The sequence below is a fragment of the Dermacentor albipictus genome, chromosome 4 (assembly GCF_038994185.2).
Source record: "Dermacentor albipictus isolate Rhodes 1998 colony chromosome 4, USDA_Dalb.pri_finalv2, whole genome shotgun sequence".
NCBI classification, from domain to species: domain Eukaryota; kingdom Metazoa; phylum Arthropoda; class Arachnida; order Ixodida; family Ixodidae; genus Dermacentor; species Dermacentor albipictus.
Window position 1 is genome coordinate 105,803,496 of NC_091824.1, and position 19,742 is coordinate 105,823,237.

Sequence of the window (19,742 nt, forward strand, 5' to 3'; positions counted from 1 at the left end):
AAAATGAAAAAACAGTAAGCCTATAGCCCATGAATTTATTGTTTCAGCGAGGTCGAATAAGTCGTCTCTAAAGCGCTAGTTCTTCGCGTACGGCGTTCCGCACGCACGTTCTAACCCGTATTTACGCGATAAATAACCGATTAAGCTCAGAATAATTTTCTCGGAAAAATGAAAAAACGGTAAGCCTATTGCCCATGAATTTATTGTTTCAACGATGTCGAATAAGTCATCTCTAAAGCGCTAGTTCTTCGCGTACGGCGCTCCGCACGCACGCTCTAACCCGTATTTACGCGATAAATAACCGATTAAGCTCAGAATAATTTTCTCGGAAAAATGAAAAAACGGTAAGCCTATAGCCCACGAATTTATTGTTTCAGCGATGTCGAATAAATAAGTCGTCTCTAAAGCGCTAGTTGTTCACGTACGTCACTCCGAACGCACGTTCTCACCGTTATTTACGCGATAAATAACTGATTAAGCTCAGAATAATTTTCTCGGAAAAATGAAAAAACAGTAAGCCTATAGCCCATGAATTTATTGTTTCAGCGAGGTCGAATAAGTCGTCTCTAAAGCGCTAGTTCTTCGCGTACGGCGTTCCGCACGCACGTTCTAACCCGTATTTACGCGATAAATAACCGATTGAGCTCAGAATAATTTTCTCGGAAAAATGAAAAAACGGTAAGCCTAGAGCCCATGAATTTATTGTTTCAGCGAGGTCGAATAAGTCATCTCTAAAGCGCTAGTTGTTCGCGTACGTCACTCCGAACGCACGTTCTCACCGTTATTTACGCGATAAATAACCGATTAAGCTCAGAATAATTTTCTCGGAAAAATGAAAAAACGGTAAGCCTATAGCCCATGAATTTATTGTTTCAGCGAGGTCGAATAAGTCGTCTCTAAAGCGCTAGTTCTTCGCGTACGGCGTTCCGCACGCACGTTCTAACCCGTATTTACGCGATAAATAACCGATTGAGCTCAGAATAATTTTCTCGGAAAAATGAAAAAACGGTAAGCCTAGAGCCCATGAATTTATTGTTTCAGCGAGGTCGAATAAGTCATCTCTAAAGCGCTAGTTGTTCGCGTACGGCGTTCCGCACGCACGTTCTAACCCGTATTTACGCGATAAATAACCGATTGAGCTCAGAATAATTTTCTCGGAAAAATGAAAAAACGGTAAGCCTATAGCCCATGAATTTATTGTTTCAGCGAGGTCGAATAAGTCGTCTCTAAAGCGCTAGTTCTTCGCGTACGGCGTTCCGCACGCACGTTCTAACCCGTATTTACGCGATAAATAACCGATTGAGCTCAGAATAATTTTCTCGGAAAAATGAAAAAACAGTAAGCCTATAGCCCATGAATTTATTGTTTCAGCGAGGTCGAATAAGTCATCTCTAAAGCGCTAGTTCTTCGCGTACGGCGCTCCGCACGCACGCTCTAACCCGTATTTACGCGATAAATAACCGATTAAGCTCAGAATAATTTTCTCGGAAAAATGAAAAAACAGTAAGCCTATAGCCCATGAATTTATTGTTTCAGCGAGGTCGAATAAGTCGTCTCTAAAGCGCTAGTTCTTCGCGTACGGCGTTCCGCACGCACGTTCTAACCCGTATTTACGCGATAAATAACCGATTGAGCTCAGAATAATTTTCTCGGAAAAATGAAAAAACGGTAAGCCTAGAGCCCATGAATTTATTCTTTCAGCGAGGTCGAATAAGTCATCTCTAAAGCGCTAGTTCTTCGCGTACGGCGTTCCGCACGCACGTTCTAACCCGTATTTACGCGATAAATAACCGATTGAGCTCAGAATAATTTTCTCGGAAAAATGAAAAAACAGTAAGCCTATAGCCCATGAATTTATTGTTTCAGCGAGGTCGAATAAGTCGTCTCTAAAGCGCTAGTTGTTCGCGTACGGCGTTCCGCACGCACGTTCTAACCCGTATTTACGCGATATATAACCGATTAAGCTCAGAATAATTTTCTCGGAAAAATGAAAAAACGGTAAGCCTATAGCCCATGAATTTATTGTTTCAACGATGTCGAATAAGTCATCTCTAAAGCGCTAGTTCTTCGCGTACGGCGCTCCGCACGCACGCTCTAACCCGTATTTACGCGATATATAACCGATTAAGCTCAGAATAATTTTCTCGGAAAAATGAAAAAACAGTAAGCCTATAGCCCATGAATTTATTGTTTCAGCGAGGTCGAATAAGTCGTCTCTAAAGCGCTAGTTCTTCGCGTACGGCGTTCCGCACGCACGCTCTAACCCGTATTTTCGCGATAAATAACCGATTAAGCTCAGAATAATTTTCTCGGAAAAATGAAAAAACAGTAAGCCTATAGCCCATGAATTTATTGTTTCAGCGAGGTCGAATAAGTCGTCTCTAAAGCGCTAGTTCTTCGCGTACGGCGTTCCGCACGCACGTTCTAACCCGTATTTACGCGATAAATAACCGATTGAGCTCAGAATAATTTTCTCGGAAAAATGAAAAAACGGTAAGCCTAGAGCCCATGAATTTATTGTTTCAGCGAGGTCGAATAAGTCATCTCTAAAGCGCTAGTTGTTCGCGTACGTCACTCCGAACGCACGTTCTCACCGTTATTTACGCGATAAATAACCGATTAAGCTCAGAATAATTTTCTCGGAAAAATGAAAAAACGGTAAGCCTATAGCCCACGAATTTATTGTTTCAGCGATGTCGAATAAGTCGTCTCTAAAGCGCTAGTTGTTCACGTACGTCACTCCGAACGCACGTTCTCACCGTTATTTACGCGATAAATAACTGATTAAGCTCAGAATAATTTTCTCGGAAAAATGAAAAAAAAAACCGGTAAGCCTATAGCCCATGAATTTATTATTTCTGCGAGGTCAAATTAGTCGTCCTTAAAGCGCTAGTTCTTCGCTTACGTCACTCGGCACGCACGTCCTCACCCGTATTTACGCGATAAATAAGCGATTACGCTCAGAATAATTTTTTCGGAAAAATGAAAGAATGGTAAGCCGATAGCCCAGGAATATATTGTTTTAGCGATGTCGAATAAGTCGTCTCTAAAGCGCTAGTTCTTCGCATACGTCACTCCGCACGCTTGTTCTGACGCCTATTTACGCGATAAATTAGCGATTAAGCTCAGATTAATTTGCTCTGAAAAATGAAAAAAAAAACGGTAAGCCAATGAATTTATTGTTTCAGCGAGGTGCAGTGATTTGTCTCTAAAGCGCTGTTCCTTTGCAGAAATCATTCCGCACGCTCGTTCTGACGCCTATTTACGCGATAAATAAGCGATTAAAGTCACAATATTTTCCTCGGAAAAATGAAAAAAAAAACGGTAAGCCGTTTGCCGATTGTGCTCAGTCGTAAGCAGATTGTGCTCATGAATATATTGTTTCAGCGGTGCCCAATAAGTTTTCTTAATGCTGGTTCTTCGCGTACATCACACCGCACGCACGCGCTGACGCCGATTTACGCGATACATCAACGAATATGCTCAGAATAAATTCCTCGATAAAATATCGAAAGCGGTCAGCCTATCAAACTATTGTTTCATTGAGGTCCAGTAAATTATCTCTAAAGCTCTGATTCTTTAAGGCACAGTATTTTTTTAGCAATGCAGTTCAGCTGTTCGAGCCCCCGACGTTATGGTACCGAGCTGATGACTTTACCCCCTCGGCTAGCGATATGGCCAGCAACCTCTGTGTATTCGTCAGCCAGTAGCTTGGCCATATGGGCCGTTGTTATGCCTTACGTTCTACCATTCAGCCAGTCTACGAATTACGTTGCCTCGTGCCACTGAATCGTAATATGCGCTTGAATTTTGATAATCTAGTCACCTGTGACTCGGTTTGATACGTTACGTCACAGACTGATATGATCTGTTATTTTTGGCACAGTCACGTTACAAAGCCTAAAATAGTCAAGATTGTTCCGCATTAAGGCACGACTCATAATGACATCTTGGTTTTACATAATTAGTGGCAATATTTATTTCCCACCAAATAGGTTCATCATCATCAGCACGTCTTTAATTACATTGCAGGACGAAGGTCTCTCCCTGCGATATCCAATCACACATTTTTGTTAGCCGATTCCAACTTGGGCTTGCAAATTTGATCACACCACGTGGTTTTCCGCCGTCCTCGATTGCGCTTCCGTTCTCTTGGCACTATTCCAGCAATTATTAGACAAATTGTTATCTGTTCTGCGCAATATATGGCCACCCCAACTCACTGTGTTCATCCTTATCTTAACTAGAGTATCGGCTACCCCACTTTATTTCGCTAATCGACACGGCGTTAATAACTGCGGCACACCAAACTCCTATAAAATATTGGCCGAACTCCAAATTCGAAACTCCAAATGTTGGCCCAGCCAGGTCCAATCACTTTTCTCTGAAGCACTGGTTCGGTGCATAAATCGCTCCCAATGCACGAGGAGACGCCTATTTATGTGATGAATAAACGGACACGCGCAGATTGGCTTACCGAATAAAAAAGGTAAGCTCAAAGCCCATTACAATGTTGACCAAGCCATGGCCAGTCACTTTAATGGAAAGCTCTAGTTCGGCGCACATATCAATCCCCATGCCTGCGCTGCCACCCATTTTCACGTTGAATAAACGGCTACGCGCGGATTGGCTTGCATGAACAAACGAAAAATGGCGAGTGAGGGTCGCGCTGAACCAGCACTTTCCAAAACATTTAGTGGACCTGGTGGCGCTTACATTCTGAGAGGCTATGTTTAGACGATTTTGTTTAGCTGGAAAACCAATTTTCAAGCCGGTGCTTCCAAGAGCAGTGATTGGACGAGGCGGTGCCTACTAACAGGCGATGTTTTTTTTTGCTTGAAAGTCAATCTATGCTTGATCTTTTATTCATCGCGGAAATTGACGTGCGCTAGTGTATTAGCAGGGAGAGTGACGCACGCGCCGGACTGGCGCTTTCCATAGAAGTGATGGGATCAGGCTGCGCCGACGTTGTAAAACGATTGACTACCATTTTTTTTTACGGGAAATATATTCTGGGCATGTGCCTTCAATCATCGCGTCAATGCGTGGGAATTGAGTTATTTGTTGGACTTGGTTTCTCACAGATTTGACTAGGCCATAGGCTTACCTTTCGTTTTGTGGGAAAGCAAGTCAATGCATTATTTATTCAGCGAGAATTGACGTCAGCTCGCGTATAAGTCTGGGAAGTTATGTATGCGCGAAACCAGTGCTTTACAGAAAAGTGAGTGGCCCTGGCTGCGCCGAGATTTTAACAGGCTATACTTACCTTATTTCGGTGCTGGAAAGCCGATCTGTGCAAAGCCGTTGATTTATTATGCAAATCGGCGTGAGCACGTGTATTAGCAGAGGGAGTGATGTGTGCGCCAATATAGCGATTTCCAGAGAAGTGATCCAGAGAAGTGATTAGAGCGGCTGCGACGAGATCCTTACAGGCTATGCTTACCTTTTCTTTCTGTCGGGAAGCCGATCTGCTCAAAACTATTGATATACTGCACAAATTGGCGCGAACACGTGTATTAGCAGGGGAAGTGATACATGCGTAGAAGGAGCATGTTATGGAGAAGTCCTGGAGTCCTTGGTCCTGGAGAACGAGAAAGTTCAACCCCCCACCCGCCTCTTTATTTTTCTGCGATCGCAAATATTTTCGAGCCCTTGACTTGAAATACATATCCGGAGCCTTTGACACCTGCTGGTCCGCGAACAGCACCGCTAAGCGCTCGGTCCACGCGAATGGGCGGCACATGACATCACCGCCCTCGTTCATGTGGTGCGGTCCGTGCTGCTGAAGAAGGGCAGCAGTGAAGTCGTTCCCGGCGCAACCTGCGTGAATGGATGGATGAATGGATGGATGCTATTAGAGACTCCCTTGAAACAGGGCTGAGAGTTGCGCCACCAAGCTCTTGCTCTTATTTCGCTTAAAATCCTACCTTTGATAAGCAAAAAAGGAACTCGCCCAGAAATATAATTCCAAGCATGAAACTTTGTCGACCATTATTGGGAACTTTGTTTTGGTACGTTACTGTTGTTTGTGGTCTTCCTGCTTTTCGGCCAGCGAACGTGCAATAACATTTTACGAATCTCTATTGCGGACGTGTTTACATTCCCCGTGCTGAACCGAAGGGCTTCAAGGAGGCTGGAGGAGCCTAAACTGACGGCTGTGTAGATATGTTCACCGTCTAATAAAGCATGTTCCATCGTTTTCCTAGCTTTACCGCAGCAAGCACATGCTTCTTCTTCCTTGATGTACCTCACTTAATAACTACGCGTTCTAATGCATTCTGATCTCTTTTCGAAAAGTCAAGAGCTTTCCCGTGAGTTATCATCCACCGCACCGCGGGTGCCATCTAGGGCTGGTGCTACAAGGGCGAATGGGCTCGGCGACTAGGTGGGACATGGTGGCATTGGTATTTCTATTTCCCGCTGTCTCGTGCGAGGCTGATGCTATTGTTAAAGCAATAAGTAAATAAGCGAATTGCGTTTCACGTGCTGCTAACTAGAATTGAATGCTAATTTTATTCACATGTCCGTGTAATCAAGGCTAAATTGTATACCAACACATCTTACGTCAACGACAGAGAATATAGAGACTGACTGCGCGCAGATTAGAAAGGAAAGGCCATCCGTACATTAATCGATGGCTTAACGACGAAACATTTCGTGCTCACAACTATATGTTTCCGGGCGTTAGCTAGGACCGAGGTCGTGGCATGTAATTGCACAGAGGTTTTAACGCGATAGCGTTAAGGAGCTCGTGTCGCAGAAAAGCCGGTGTCGTCGGCGTCGGTGTCGGCGGCGTTGACCGTGAGCGATAAATCACGGCAGGCGCTTCATAAATAAAAAGCAACTTCCAAGATTGGCCCGGTGGGAATCGAACCCGGGTCTCCGGAGTGTGAGACGGAGACGCTACCACTCAGCCACGAGTTCGATGCTTCCAAGCGGTGCAAACGCGCCTCTAGTGAATGCGGTGTTGCCTTCGAAACGAGCCGTGGAAAGTTATACTGCCGTGTATATCGGTAATTATGAACATGTAACGTACAGAAGTCACAATTACACGAGTTGCGAAGTGCGTTTCCACTGCATTTCTTCTGCGCTTTCCGCACACGCAGAGCCATCTTGCGGCAAACACAGAAGACCCCCTCCTCTCAATGTACGGCGCTGCCCCGACAGGAGGCGCGCCGCGCGCGCATTGGGACCGCTGCCAGGCGCGTCGCGGGACTCCCTCTCCCCTGACGACGCTTCGCCGTGCTCCCGGTTTAGATTACTATCTATCTCTCTGCCCGTGCCGATCACGACGTTTGGCTGGCGTAGATCGTTTCCCCTCCGAGACACCGAGTTCTTTGGTTCGTTTCGTTCGCTCAGGCGCACGTTTCGTTGCCTCGCCGAACGCTGCGTTGCTCGACGCTCACCGCGTGATAGGTGGGCGCTAAGTCCGATGCGGGGCGCATCGTAAGTGATTGCTGTGCCGTAGCGCATTGTCTTATACCCCTTGGCGGGTCGACGGGAACGCTGTCGCGTCCTACTCTTGAAGGCGAAGCTTAAGCGTCCTCCAATTTTTCATCAAAAGGCCCTGGTCGAAGGCACTCGCCTAGCTGTCTCTCCTTCCCTCCTTGTTTTTTGTTTTTCATTTCTAAGGACGCTCTGCGACAGAACGCCTATAAATAGTTTTGCGTCCTCAGATGAGCAAGAGCATACAAATTTAGATTTATTATTACCGAGAGTTGCAACACGTTAACGCTGAAAAGTACGTGTCAACGGAAAGAGGCACGCCCGGACGAGCACTGTTTAACTCTGGCTTCTGCCTTTCTCCCTTGTTTTCCGGAGCTGTTGCAGCTGCATGAACTAGCCCTCATGCACATGTACATGCACATGCACATGTACATGCACATGCACATGTACTACGAGGCGCCGATGTGTGGCTGACAGTGTGTGCAAAGTGTGCATACGCGTGCTAAGGAAGAGGGTGGTCGGAAAAGTCTTATCTTCCCCATGTACTGCGAAACTTTTGCGGTGTACACTTAGATCTGAAGAGGGCGATCAGATAAGGTAACGCCGTTTGGCGGGGTGTTTGTGTACAACGTATCCCATGTGTTTTAACTCTGGGACTATATTTTCGGTTGGGTTAGCCCGGCACTCCCACGCTTAGCGGTACACCCATGCATGATCGGGGCTCGTTAGTGGGCGTTCGTACGTACGCAGAATTGAGGCGAGACCACGTTGATATAGACGAGTGAAAATTCCGAGCTTTCAATTCGGAGGGGAACAAACCAGAAGAAAATGTTGCTGTTGCACTGCTTGTCGACGGTGACGAATACAGCGTGCGAGAGTATCTCCCGGTCCACAGCCATGCTTGTCTACTCCGCTCCACTTTCTGGCCTCATTCCGCACGCCATTGTCAATCAACGGCACGAGGAAGAGCGCTCCTAGCTTGTAGGATGTACAGTGCTGTCTACGAGATTCCTCACAAGCACTAACATAGCTTATGCTAAGACTATAGCGCTCAGTATCGGGTACTTCTTTAAAGCAACACAATATTGAATAGAAAAAGGGTAATATTTTTAGGGATCGCTCAACGTATGGGGCTTTCTGAATATTTCGGAAAAAAGTAGCCTGAAAAGGTGCGCGCGTACGGAGGGGAATGGGGATGCGTGCGCCCACATGAGTTCAAATGTGTTGAAGCTCAAAAATAGAAGTGGAGGGTGAATTCAGAACCCTGACAGGATAAAGCAGCCAAATCACCGCCAGTGTTTTATGATTATGATCTTTTTGCAGCGCGCCGTCGTCCACACCCAGAAATAAAAAAAAGGAATGTTAACTGGAATCATCTTTTTCATCATAAACATCCCTCTTTAATTTACTATCGTCGCAGTAAGCGGCTGTGGACGGGCAAATTTTTTTCATGTGTGCACATGTACCCGTATCGGCAAAGTTTCTCTCACGTAGGAGTTTGTTCAATTGCCGTTGTCGCCATGTGCCACTGATGATTGTGACCGTCGTGACAAAGAAATAATCATTGCGCATAGGGCCAGCCGTGGGTGGCATGTACGTTAAAAAAATTCTGTAACACGGGCCATAATTACAATCTTCATTTCTATGGCTTTCCCGCTGGTCATGTTTTCTAACGCCATGTCTGCCAAAATTTTGATGACTGCATGCCAAGCACGACCTGCAACTTTCGTTTCCGTTAACATTTACTTGAAAGGCGTGATGTGGTAACACAAATGCGAATATTAGTTACTTTGTTATCAGTACTAGGCCCGTGTTGCGCTAGCGTTGAAAGAGGTTGACGTTAATTGAAACTGGAGTGGCCATGCTTTGCAGTCTTTCTTCTACAGTACATAAAGAAGCCTTTCTGGAGGAATGCTAGCTTGGACGGTTTCTTAGTTATATGCAAGACTGCAACCCTACGTAATAAACGTCCGCAATGGAAACCCCTTCCTAATAGAGGTGGCACAACATCTCTTACTGTCTGGGCATACGTCATATATAGCGATGTTGCCAGCAATCATCTAGTTTGAGGGAATACGTAACTGGAATAGGAATATTGGTGATTTATGTCCCTAGGTGGTCAAGGTAGGCTGTGTGGGGTATGTAACATTGCGTCATCCACCATTTGTTTTTTATTCATTTTTTCCTCGTGCTAATCAGTTTTCTTAGAGTAATTTTTTCACCACTCCTAGCACCTTACCCCACGTAGAAATGAAATCGCCCAATAGGAAGCGCATGCTTCCAGCCTCTCTACCTGGTCCTTTAGCTAAAGTTATACGCAGGGGGAGGTGCAGTGGATGGTTATGGAATAATTTCGGTCGCATGATATTTAATAGCGTTACCTGAATCGAAGCGCACGAGCGCCTTTTAATTGTGCAAATATATTGTGCAAATATACAGTGGCTGCCGGTTGGCTTACAGGCTTGTTTTATTGCGCGCTTCTTGCTTTCACCGAGTGAGCGCGAAGCCAGCGGCGCGAAGTGCTTCTCCGAAGGAAATCGAGTAGCGCGTGCTTCATTCTCGAGTTAACAATTTGTCGATTGTGTTCATGAGATACCTTTTTATTCGCTGTATTGGCAGGTAGACGAAGTGGAAGAAAGACATGGCACGTCGGTCTCTAAGGGAGCGGCACATGACGCACTCTCGCTCGCGTCTCGCGAACTGGAATGTGCGAGAGAAGTGTGTTAGCGCCATCCAAACATGGGGCTGCTGTAGGCAAAGCTTGCTGTAATGCACTGTACACATGCGCAAGGCTGCGCATTATCGCTTGGCGGGTTGATATCAAAGTCGTATATCAAACAATGTCACATATAGGAGACCTATCAGAAAACTGTTCCCGGAAGCTGTCCCTCATGGTGGATCAGACTTTGAGATGTAAGTTGTCTCCGCGATTTAGAGCGTGAGAAGACACAGTTTCCAAAGAAAATAAGTTTATTTCCGTTGAGTGCCTGCGTAGACGGACATACCTATATGCCTGGAAAGTGCTCGAACGAAGTTTTGGAGAATACGAGTGAATATTAGAGGTCAATGTGCACCCGTTGCGTAATTTCGCGTACGCATTTTTTACGGGACACGTTTAGCAGAGGGCCACACGATTAACAATTGTTAGTCCTGACGTAACGTGGCGCTTAATATAAGCTTATTTCTCCAAATCTAAATGATTTTAAGTGAATGATGTAGCCTGCTACTGTTGCCACAATTGTACTAACCCCCATTTGTTTCCTGTTTAGGAGGGCCCCCCGACAGTTTTTACTTCAAGACCTCCGACTGTGCAATTATGCTTCACCAATATTTTTTTTGTACTGCTGATGAATATAAATTCAACTTGAACTTCAAAAAAAAAAAACTTTTGCGCTTTCCCGTAATTCTGATCTAATGTAAATTTTTGGCAAGATAAACGGAGCGGTGTCAGAATGGATAATTTATCTGCATTTTCTTTAGCATCAGTAAGACCTAGAAAGAAGAACAAAAGTTGCATAAAAACGCGGGTAATAAAGTACTGAGAAATAGAAGTGTTTAACAAGTCACTCTTTCTGTAGCAATGATATGCCCATGCACAATACGACATAGTTTTTTTCAGGCACCTCGTACGAAAAGATAAAATATTAAGTACTGAAATATAGGGAGGCCAATACGCAGTGGGGGCCGTTCTAAGTATGTCTTTCTTTCAGGATTATATCTTCAGCAGAAGAGGAGGCAATATTCCAGCGATTACACATCTGCGCATGACGCTCAAAGATTCGAAGGTGCGAATATACACATACTCATGTAAATGTTTATTTGCGGTATTCGACATGCTAGAAGGATAATCAATACTTAGCGTTGTCGGGAGGGGCACGACCGGACATTCCAAGGGCACGCGAAATGCCCGTAATGCAGTACAGCAAGGAGGTGCTAATTTCTTGCGACCGACAAATTGTTGCTGCCTGCGGAGTCCTGCCACATCCAACAAGGAAAGGCTCGGTATAAAGAAACGTACAAGCCAACTAAGCATTATTTCTTGCCAAATTTAATTGTTTGCAGTTTCAATTAGCGCAGGTCCACAGTGTCCACGAAAGCCGAATTTCTCTAGCATGAGGTGGAATAAAAATGTCACCCGCCGTGGTCGCTGGCTTTGGAGTTACACTGCGAAGCACGACGTCGTGGGACCAAATCCAGCGGCGGCCATATTGGGGGGGGGATGCAGAAACATCCGTGTGCCGTGCACTGGGTGCACGCTAGACTTTTGGTGGGATAAGAGCTTGTCATTCTTTGGGAAAAACAAACAGGAAGTACGTCCTTCAATGGAAACGACACATTGAATCGATCGTAGATTAACGTTTATTTCTTTTAGAAGGCTCTACGTAAACGCAATTTGAGGAAGAGGAAACGCAATTTGATGTAAAGCGCGCTTCTCAATCAGACACAAGGGTTGCAATTTAGAATTTGGAAAGCCAGAGGTCAACACATAGCCGAATTCAAGAACGGGTCGTACGTAAGTGTGATGAATTTAAACTAGAGTATCTCTGCGCATACCGAACTTCCTGTTGCATTTTCTCGTCAGATGGTATGGAGCAATTTATCATTTTCTCATAGCGTTTTCTTTATATGTGGGCGCCAATTTAGGTCAAGGTCGTAAATGACACCCAGGTATATTTTACAGTGTTCCCCTGAGGAATAAGTTGACTTTGATATACAAGTGATAGGGAAACCACCGATGGGTGCTAAAAGAATATGTTTCAATCACCACCAACTTGCGCGTCTTCTTCATCGGTGTATGGTACGAACTGTTTTAAAAGTTAGAGAACACTTCACTGTAGCGGTAACACAAATAACAGTGAAGTACCCCTATAGTTTCCCTGTGGTAATTGACTGCGTACAAAAAAAACAACTGAGAGCTGTTTCCGACATAGAGGAGGTATTCTTCCTAGGCGACATCGACGAGCAAGGTTGGGAAAGAAAGTAAGACAGATACGAAGAATAGCACAACCACACAGTGTTGTGCCATTACCACAAGCCCGGATTCCGAATCTGCAAGATGCGGAATCTATCCTGCGAGCGCCATAATTCTCCCTTCACAAGTCAAGATGCTGCGCCTTCGTGCGGGAGAAGCCTCGGCGGAGCAGCGTGTTTTGACGTGTCCGCGTGTGCCCGACGGCCCGGCGCCGCACCTCCCTTGCCCGAAGGTCACCGCGCGCGCGAACTTTGAACCGAGTTGCCAGCGCGGTCGCTGGTTGGACCCCTCGGACGACCGTCGTGTGCTGACTTTGTATTGGGCCGTTTGAGTGACAATGGGCCTCGGGGATTATAAAAGCAGCGACACGCCGCTCGAAAACAGGATCCGCCGACCCCACCTGGAGAGAGGGTCGCTCCCGACTGGGGTGAGATGTGTCACGCGTTTTCGCCGGACGCCGTCGTGCGAGAACAGTCGCGTTTGTGTGAGCTCTCGGCCCCAGTGCCGATCCGTTTATGTCCTGTATGATAACCTGTATATAATGTATAAAGTCCCTTTTGGTATTCTCATCGACGCCAGGCTCGGAGTCTTCGCTACCAACGCTCTGTCACGAAACGGGTGACGAGCGCTACGGGACCACAAAGCCGTAATCGTGGTGCAGCGGTACAAGTTCGTAATACTGGTGGCACCGGTTGGAGACGTAACACTGGCGGCACCGGTTGGAAATCCGTAACACTGGATGGCAGCTACGGGATTGACCGGCATCAGCTACCTCGGCGCGGTGAGTGCCTGAAGTTTACCTCAAACACCAGACTTTCTCTGACACAGGTTATAGTAGCTCAGGGATTGACTTGGTGTTGCATTGTGATAACCTTGTGTGTTTCAAGCCTAGTAAGAGTGTTTTGAAAACCAGGGGATGCTGAGGGGGTAAACAGGGCAGTGTGTGAAATACTTGCATATGTCTTACTAGTAGTGTTATAGTAGCGTACGGCAGGTATATTCAAAAAGGGTAAACAGCAGGAGGACAGTGTGAACGATGGAGAAGTACAAGGTGAAGGAACTTCTCGAAATTTGTGAGGAGTTGGGCATTGAGTTGGGCTCAACCAAAAGAAAGAATGCGATCCTTGAGGTCATGAGGACTGGGGACGTAACGGCTGAGGAAGCCGCTGAGGCCTTGGCGGGTATCAATGAACGTCGGGAAAGGGAGGAGAAGGAACGTTGCGAGCAGGAAAGGAGAGAACAGCAACGTCGCGAAGAGGAAAAGGAGGAAAGGAGAGAACAGCAACGTCGTGAGGAGGAAAAGGAGGAAAGGAGAGAGATTCGTGAGCACGAGCTTAAAATGAAAGAGTTGGAGACCCGAAATAGCTCGCCAGCGCCTAGTCTCACTTCTAATGTTCCAAGAATACGCGATCAACTTCCACCCTTTGTCGTCGGAGAGGATATGGCCAAATACCTCGTGAAATTTGAGCACGTGTGTGAACGGAATAGCATTGAGCGATCCCTTTGGGCACAGAATCTGTTAGCGTTGCTTCCTGGGGAGGCATCAGACGTAATAACTTGCTTATCGAAAGAGGCGTTTGAGAGCTACAGTGATGTGAAGGAAGCGCTACTGCGGAAGTACAAATTGTCGCCCGAAGCTTTCCGGCAGAGGTTCCGGTATGCAAAAAAGGGTAAGGAGTCGAATGTTGACTTCGCGTTTCGTCTAAAAGCCGACTTGGTGGAATGGCTGAAGGGCGAAGAGGTTTACGACGACCGCGACAAAATTGTCGAATGCATCGCGTTGGAGCAGTTCTACCGTTGCATTGATGAGGATGTCCGGCTCTGGCTGCAAGATAGGCTAAAGGAGGTTAAGCTAAACAAGGCAGCAGAGTTAGCGGAAGAGTATTACACCCGCCGCAGCTTGCACAGCAAGGCAGTGCGCATAGAAAAAGCAGATAGAAGAGATGGGTTTTACGGGAAGCCCGACGAACGGAAGGAAATCACGCGTCGCGAGTTTCGGGACGACGAGTCCCTTCCCAAAGAAACTGTAAGGGATGGACAGAATGCATCTCAGAATGATGACGATGGTCCGAAACAGCGAAACGAAATGACGCGTTCTTTTGAAAAACGGAGACCGTTAACCTGCTACAATTGCAAAAAGCAAGGGCACATCTCTGCAAGCTGCCCAGAGAGAATTGCTTTTGCAACGATACAGGAAACTCACAAAAACATACGTCTATTGGAGCCCTATGTGCAGGAAATTAAGGTAAACGGCAAGAAGTGCCGAGCACTGCGGGACTCTGCAGCAACTATGGACGTTGTTCACCCGTCTTTCGTCTCCTCGAGTGATTTTACGGGAGAGTGCGTTAGGATACGGCAAGTGGCCGAGAAGGAGAGTGTCTGTTTACCGATCGCAACGGTTAGCATTGAAGGAGAATTTGGGAAACTTAACACCGAAGCCGCTGTGTCAGCCGCCCTCCCGAAGCAATTTTCCTACCTCTTCTCAAATAGCTCGGAGCAGCTGCTGAGGGATCAGGGCAAATCATTCTTTGCCGACGTGGCGTACATGGCCCCCACGCGATCCAAAGCGCGCCCGCTGTCGAGGGAACTTGACTTAGCGTCGGTGAGCGAAAGGCGGTGCGGCACACGGACCGATCACGGTAACTTGAGTGGCGAGCAGTCACGGGAGAGGCAGAGCTCGGAGGCTGGCCTAGACGAGCGGGTCCTGGAAGTGAGTGGGAGTGACGCGTGCAGTGCTAGCCGCGATATAGACTCGACGCCGCAATCAGGCGACGCGGGCTCCACACTCGCTCCGGTTTCCGCCAGCTGGCAGGAGCAGGCTGCAGTTGAAAGGGAAACTCGGATTCGCGAACAACAGGAAGATTGTTCACTAGCCGATCTGAGGAAGAGCGTCAAACGGGGAGTGAAAGAAAAGGGGGTTTCATTTGGCAAGGAATCTGGCTTATTGTACCGCCGCTACACGGATAAGCAGGGTCGCAAATATAAGCAGCTTCGGATTCCGCGAAAATATCGCCGGGAAAAATGAATGACCTCATTTGCTTCCTCAGTAGTATGTTTTCGGTCCAAGCGATTTCAAGGGGACCATTCTATTTGTAATTATTATTGCTGATTAATAATTGTTTCTATTTTGTTGTGTTGATGATTTGAAAACTGATTGTTTAAGCCTTGTGTGCTAGATCGTACACCTGCCTCTTGTTGCAGCGGGAGAAAAAAAAAGGGGAAAACAATTTAGTTAGGTTGATTTGAATTATGGCCTTGTCTGGTGTTTGACGGGAGACAGAGGGCACTTGTTCGTGTTGGGTGTTGCCTTTTGCCGGTCGGTTTTGCAAGCTGCAGAACGACCAAGCGGGACCAGTGGCGAGAAGCAAGGTCTTAGGAACGACCCGAGCGGAGCTGGTCAAGGTGCCTTGGCGACGACGTGGTGAGCAGAGCTCCTGTCCTGGCGAGTCGGACCTGGGCACGTGATGTTACCTGGCGTCCCGACACTGGACGTGAACTTGGACGAGCCTGACGAACGTGCGCGCCTGGCATCCGAGCCACGTGGAGGCAGCTCGTCTTCCCGGCGCCTTATCTGAGGGCGGGGATGCTGTTGTGCCATTACCACAAGCCCGGATTCCGAATCTGCAAGATGCGGAATCTATCCTGCGAGCGCCATAATTCTCCCTTCACAAGTCAAGATGCTGCGCCTTCGTGCGGGAGAAGCCTCGGCGGAGCAGCGTGTTTTGACGTGTCCGCGTGTGCCCGACGGCCCGGCGCCGCACCTCCCTTGCCCGAAGGTCACCGCGCGCGCGAACTTTGAACCGAGTTGCCAGCGCGGTCGCTGGTTGGACCCCTCGGACGACCGTCGTGTGCTGACTTTGTATTGGGCCGTTTGAGTGACAATGGGCCTCGGGGATTATAAAAGCAGCGACACGCCGCTCGAAAACAGGATCCGCCGACCCCACCTGGAGAGAGGGTCGCTCCCGACTGGGGTGAGATGTGTCACGCGTTTTCGCCGGACGCCGTCGTGCGAGAACAGTCGCGTTTGTGTGAGCTCTCGGCCCCAGTGCCGATCCGTTTATGTCCTGTATGATAACCTGTATATAATGTATAAAGTCCCTTTTGTTATTCTCATCGACGCCAGGCTCGGAGTCTTCGCTACCAACGCTCTGTCACGAAACGGGTGACGAGCGCTACGGGACCACAAAGCCGTAATCGTGGTGCAGCGGTACAAGTTCGTAATACTGGTGGCACCGGTTGGAGACGTAACACTGGCGGCACCGGTTGGAAATCCGTAACAACAGTTAAAGTAAATCTGTATGAATCACACGCAACATGGCCGCTAGCCGCGTGCTAAAACACCGTGTCGCCTTCTCGCTGCCAGTGTAATAGCAAATGATGTCCGTAGCCTGTTTTTGTAATATATTGGGTTCGGTTCGGAAGCTCTAATAACAAAGTGTTCAGTTTTCTAGCGAACACCGAGTGTGACGGCATGGCCTTGAACTCGGTCGCTCGGGGATGCACTATACATATTTTTTTCTCGCCTATTTGTTTTCGCGTACCTGGCGAGGTGGTCGAGGCTGAAGATAGCGGCTGGATTCCTGATTGTAGACCACTTGTCACTTGCGTCACTTGTCTCGACCTCCACTCGTGACCAGCATCGGCCGCTGTCGCCCCCGCCTTACGACGCCATACGAAGTGGACAAACATCTCGGTGGCACCGTGCCAACGGCGCTTCCCATCGCGCTGCTTGCGGATTGATTTGAGCGTCTTCGCAGTTGCGTACCACACCCTGCTCGGTGTGCTGCTGCCATCTCCTCTCTCGGTGTCTGACTGATGCAATGACGTTTCTACTTGGTTTCGCTGATTTGACCGTATTTGTGTTTGTCATTTGCGTGCTCCTGTACGCGTAAGTATAGTATCATTTCTTGATGCCATTGTTTCCTAAAAAAATGTCTGAGCGTTCCTTTGTGATGCCAATGATTTTGTTTCGTTTGTTTACATTAGTCTCTTTAACATTGGAATTGATACGAAAACGCAGACTCCAACACGAGCGCTTGTGTCCTCTTGTTCGCTCTCATAAAATGTGCAACTTGGCACACACTCGTTTTCTGAAGGAATCGATATGCCACTTAAATAAACAAACCTAGCTATGATATAAAGAGCAGTGTCATTTCTCATTGCCCATTACGTGCATAACTACGCCATAGTTTTATTAGCGGAATCAACCCGCCGTGGTTGCTTAGTGGCTTTAGTGTTACGCTGCTAAGCACGAGGTCGCGGGATCAAATTCTGACCACTGCGGCCGCATTTCGACGGGGGCGAAATTCAAGAACACCCGCGTGCTTAGATTTAGGCGCACGTTAAAGAACTCCAGGTGGTCAAAATTAATCCGGAGTCCTCCACTATGGCGTGCCTCATAATCAAATAGTGGTTATGGCTCGTAAAACCCCATAATTAAATACAAAGAAGTAACCGGAATCGCTGATTTATTGCGTAAGAAAATGCATCGTTTAATTATCTCTTCACACAAGTGCATTTAATTAACTTGCAGGAAGAAAAAAAAACTACCACAAGCAATAAACTGAAGGAATCAAGGTCCTATTATGGCTAGGGTTCTACGTTTGGAAACTTTTGCCTAGGTGCACACTCTGAAATTGCTATTTTTTATTCACTGACCTCTGCGCGTCTCCCAGTCCAGCGTTCATCATTCACGTGTCATCATATTCATGCCTTTTTGCACAGTGCACAGTATAACGTGTATATTTGCCGGAATATGATTGTGTTGCTACTAGCAGAAGATAAGTCAATTTTGTATATAACCGTTGAACTTCCTGTAAAGAAACAATGGAATAAAAGAAATGATTCAGTTGTGCTACAGTGTAAACTATGTTGCGTAATCTATGGTTTTATGTTCTCGAGGGCTTGTTTAATTGGCCGTAGAATTAGTCCGGTCATTACCCACCGTTTGTTTTAACCCAGTTTAACCTCGGTTTTTTTTTGGTTGAGTTGTGATGTATTATAATGTTAGTCCCTCTAATGTCTACATCTTAGGTTTGTTTTTTTGTAGTTTTTTATATTGACTTGCCCCTATTGTCGAGGGTTTCTTTGGCACAGAATTTCATAAAGTAACACTGATTACTTAAGTTTTCGCGAAGACTTTAAGTCTTCGCGAAAAAATACACTTGTCTGGATCGGCCAACAGTTTAGAGTGACAAAGCAGTCGACAGGATTTATCGCAAGTTTAGTGTGAAAGCAATCGAAGCTTACAATAAAACGGCGAAGTGACTTTGGGTTGATCCGAAAAGTTGGCACAGCTTCTATTATCTTAAGTGGAGAAAAAAGGAGAGAAAGAGAATGAGATTAACGAAAGGTGAAACCTTATCTTACTTCGGATAAGCTGTTTTAGATGGCATGAAGAAGAGAATACAGGATGAGGATAAGACGAAAGCAAAATGAAAAAAAAATATATCTGAGAAACCAAGAGTAAATAATTGAAGCCCAGATTACTAATAAAAGTTCGTAAAATGTGTTCGAGACCTGACAGGCGTAAGTATAACAGCAGGGACATCGTGGCTCGGATTGCGTCCCCACTTCTTTCACGAGGCCCTAAAAAATCACAAGCCCTTACTTATTTGTCCACGTGCGCTAAGTAAATTCACTGATATTAACCGCATGGGGGTATAACGGCGACAGTATAGAGCCATGATACCGCTGCCTGATCATTGGGGAAAATGCGGTATTTTGGAAAAGTATCATTGAGTGACTTCAGTGCCTTTAAAATGGCGTTGGAGGCATACCAACACAAAATCCTCTTTATAAGATACTATGGTTCGCGCAATCTTTCCTGTTTTTGTTATCTTTTTGACTAAGCGAATTCGCGGCGCAGTTCATGATGCTGAATTTCTATGAACATCCGATTAGATGATTTAGTAATCTGAACGTAAACTGATAACGACGGAAACAACAGTAAAATGTTATTTCTTAACCTGTGAACATGGCCGCACAAACATAATTCGAATACACTTAAGTGCTTGCCTACACTTCAGCGTTACTACAAAGCCGTCTTACTACTGATAACGATCGATCACGCGTCTGGCACCGTCATAACTACTATCCCAATTTAGGGTAGATTTCGCGTCTGCTAACGGTTATATTATGCGTATCGGCGTGTTCTTGCACTCATATAAAGGACAAGAAAACACAAAGTGACAGACACGAGCAAAAACTTCCAACTGCGTAGGATGAAGTTCGTGTACCAAACATAATACGTACTAAGAGTTTGGTTACTGCCCATAGAGTGACGGTAAAAGAAAACACATAGCAACAGAATCAGTAGCACGTG

At 46.5% G+C, this 19,742-nt stretch overlaps 1 protein-coding gene across 6 annotated transcripts in view; it reads right to left on the bottom strand.

The window, feature by feature from the left end:
- Positions 1 to 5,528: 5,528 nt before the first annotated feature.
- The window catches only part of LOC135920938 (uncharacterized), an 842,780-nt gene continuing 828,566 nt past the window's right edge, over positions 5,529 to 19,742 (bottom strand). For all 6 annotated transcript variants that reach the window (XR_011514012.1, XR_011514013.1, XR_011514010.1 and 3 more), the window contains one exon: positions 5,529 to 5,820. The gene's annotated coding sequence lies outside the window, so the exon portion shown is untranslated. The remainder of the gene's footprint in view (positions 5,821 to 19,742) is intronic.